At 40.9% G+C, this 3,796-nt stretch overlaps 1 pseudogene; it reads right to left on the bottom strand.

Moving 5' to 3' along the window:
* Positions 1–225: 225 nt before the first annotated feature.
* Positions 226–1,884, bottom strand: LOC102824859 (annotated as a pseudogene).
* Positions 1,885–3,796: the final 1,912 nt, after the last annotated feature.

Raw genomic sequence — 3,796 nt, 5'->3', positions numbered from 1 at the left:
GTACTCTCCCATGGCTGTTAGCTATGCTGGTGTGAAGAAGAAGAGACTGACTACTTCTGAATGTTTAGCCACTGAAAACCTTTTTTTTTTTTTTCACATGGAACCTTTATTTGTAACGTGATTTCTGTACAGGAACAGGAATAATCTTTTTACAAATAAAACAGATCACTGGAAGCAAAAAAAATGACAAAAGCAAACTGGTATTTGATGTGAATCCATAGGAGTTTAAGCTTCAAATCCAACCAAGAAGTTTGTTACAATCTCTTTCAGCTTTGCATCAGACTATTCTGAGATCTTTCCATCAGCCCTGATATCACCCAACAGGGCCTGGTGTTGGCTGATGACATGAGATAAGAAAGCATTCTCAAACTTTGTGATCTTGCTGGGCTAGGGTTTATCAAGATACCCCCTTACACCAGCATAGATGACAGCCACTTGTCCTTCAATAGCCATGGGAGAGTACTGTCCTTGCTTCAGCAGCTCAGTCAGGTGCATACCACGACTCAGGAGTTGCTGCTTAGCAGCATCAAGGTCAGAACCGAACTGGGCAAAAGCAGTTACCTCACAATACTGTCCCAATTCCAGCTTCATGATACCTGCCACCTGTTTCTTGGCCCTGGTTTGTGCAGCAGACCCAACGCAGGACACAGACAAACCAACATTAATGGCAGAGCAAATACCTTTGTAGAACAATTCTGCTTCCAAGAAGATCTGTCCGTCAGTCATGGAAATGACATTGGTTGGAATATAAGTGGACACATCACCAGCTTGTGTTTCCATAACTGGTAAAGCAGTCAAGGAGCCACCACCAAAAGAATCGTTCATCTTGGCTGCTCTCTGCAGCAGATGGGATTGCAGGTAGAACACATCACCAGGATAGGCCTCATGACAAGGGGACTAGCGCAGCAGCAGAGACATCTGATGGTAAGCCACAGCCTGTTTGGATATGTCATCATAGATGATCAAAGCATGCTTGCCATTGTCCCTGAAATATTCTCTCATAGAACATCCAGAATAAGGAGCCAGGTACTTAAGGGGGGCAGCGTCAGAGGCAGTAGCTGAAACCACAATGGTGTACTTCATGGCATCTGCATCTGTAAGTCTCTTCATCAACCAGGCAACTGTGGATCTCTGCTGACCAATAGCAACATAGATACAGTATAGCTTCTTCTTTTCATCAGTTCCTTCATCGAAGCATTTCTGGTTAATGATTGTGTCAATAACAATTGATGTTTTGCCAGTCTGTCGATCTTCAATAATCAGCTCGCCCTGGCCACAACCAATCAGCACCAAACTATCCACAGCCTTAATGCCAGTTTGCATTGGTTCACACACAGAAATTCGAGGAATGATTCCAGGGGTTTTCAGTCCTACTTGCCTGCGGGTCTTAGAACCAATTGGACCCTTTCCATCAATGGCATTACCAAGGGAATCTACTACATGACCCAGCAGTTCTTCACCAACTGGGACGTCCACATTGGCACCTGTCCTCTTCATGATAGCTCCTTCCTTAATGAGCTTATCATTTCCAAACACAACACCAACATTGTCAGGTTCCAAGTTCAGAGACATACCCTTTAAGCCAGAAGAAAACTCTACCATTTCTTCTGCTTGAACAGTCCTCAGCCCATGTACTTGAGCAATACCATCACCAGTACTTAACACATGCCCAGTCTCTTCAAGATAAACAGATGCATCAGCTCCAAGGATACGCTCTTCAAGAACAGAGGACACCTCAGCAGTGCCACTCTTCTGAAGACAAGTGTTAGAGGCATGGCAGTTCCTTGTAGCAATGAAGGATGACACAAAGGAATTTCTGGAGACCAGCCCAGCTCACTGAGGAAGGGCGCAGGCCACGGCCACAGCAACACAAATGGACAGCATCTTGGCAGAGTTTCCTCCGGTAGTTACTCTATAGCCACAGCCTCCGGACTGACTGGGACCCACTGAAAACCTTTTGAAGAGCACTGGAACATTGTCAGATATACTGCCAGATAATAAAAACATGAAAAGTACCAGAATATTGTCAAATATAGTGCCAGAAGATGAGACCTTCATGTTGGGAGGGGAAGAGTTATACCTTCGATGTAGAATTGACTTTGATAACAAAATGGAGTAAAGATTTCAAGAACTACATTTTGGGCACAACCCAAAATGAATAGAAACAGCTGCAAATAGTCAATCGTAACTGAATCATGGAATGTAAGAAGTAGTAATCTAGGAAAATTGGAAGTTGTCAAAACCAAAATGGAATGCATAAAGATCAGTACCCTAGGTATCAGTGAACTGAAATGGGCTGGTGTTGGCTGATTTTGAATCAAAAAGTCATATGCTGGGAACAAACGAATTCAAGAGGAATGGCATTGTATTCACCATCAAACAGGACATTTAAGATATATCTTGAAATACAATGTTTTCTGTGATAGGAAAATGTCAATAACCTTACAAGGAACACCATTTCATACCACTATATTCAAACTTACCAACAACCACTAAAGTTAGTGATAATGAAATTAAAGATTTCTATCAACTTCTTTAGTTGCAATCAAGATTATTGAAAATTACTTTTGATTGGAATGCCAAGGTTGGAAATAAGAAAAAGAATCAATACTTGGAAAACATGCTCTGATAATACAAATGATGCTGGATATCGTATGTTAGAAATTAGCAAAATCAATGACTTATTTGGAAGACTACTTTCTGGCCAACCAATTGGAAGATACCCATATTTGTGTCCATTCCAAAAAGAGGTGGCCCAACAAAATGCAGAAATCATTGGACAATATCTTTGATATCCCATGCAAATAAAGTTTTACTGAAGGAGCTCTGATAGCATAGTGCTTACCAATCGGGCTGCAAACCTTAAGGTCAGCAGTTCGAAACTACCAGCAGCTCCGCGGGAGAAAGATGAGGCTTTCTGCTCCCGTAAAGATTTACAGTCTCGGAAACCCTGTACAGGGTCACTATGGGTCGGAAACAACTCAATGGCACTTAACAACAAAGGTAATACAGAAATGGCTACAAGCATACATTGACAGAGAACTTCCAAAGGTTCAAGCTGGATTCAGAAGAGGCCATGGAACGAGGGATATCATTGATGATGTCCAATGGATCTTGGCTGAAAGCAGAGAATACCAGTAAGATGTTTACCAGTGCTTTATTGACTACGCAAAGGCTTTTGATTGTGTGGACCATGACAAGCTATGGACAACATTGCAAAGTATGAGTATTCTGGAACACTTAATTGTGTTCATGAGTAATCTGTACATGGACCAAGAGGCAGTTGTTCAAATAGAACATGGGGACACTGAATGATTTACAATTAAGAAAGGTGTGCAACAGGGTTGTATCCTTTCACCATAATTATTCAACCTGTTATTGAGCAAATAATCCAAGAAGCTGGTTTATATGAAGAAAACGTGGCATCAGGATTGGAGGAAGACTCATTAGCAACCTGTAATATGCAGATGATACAACCTTACTTGCTGAAAATGAAGAGGACTTAAAATACTTACTGGTGAAATCAAAGCCTGCAACCTTCAGTGTGTATTGCACCTCTATATAACATAAAAAATTTAAATCCTAATGAATGAACCAATAAATAACATTATAGCAAATAGAGAAAAGATTGAAGTTGTCAAAAATGTCATTTTTCTTGGATGTATAATCAGCACTCATGGATAGAGCAATTAAGAAATTAAACAATGTATTGCATTAGGCAAATCTCTTACCCAGACCTCTTTGATATGTTTAGGAGCAAAGATATCAGTTTGAGGTACACTTGACCCAAACTATG

The sequence above is a fragment of the Chrysochloris asiatica genome, unplaced genomic scaffold (genome assembly GCF_000296735.1).
Source record: "Chrysochloris asiatica unplaced genomic scaffold, ChrAsi1.0 scaffold00089, whole genome shotgun sequence".
Lineage (NCBI taxonomy): Eukaryota > Metazoa > Chordata > Mammalia > Afrosoricida > Chrysochloridae > Chrysochloris > Chrysochloris asiatica.
Note: the sequence above shows the minus strand (reverse complement) of the source record. Positions and strands in the feature narration are given on the sequence as shown.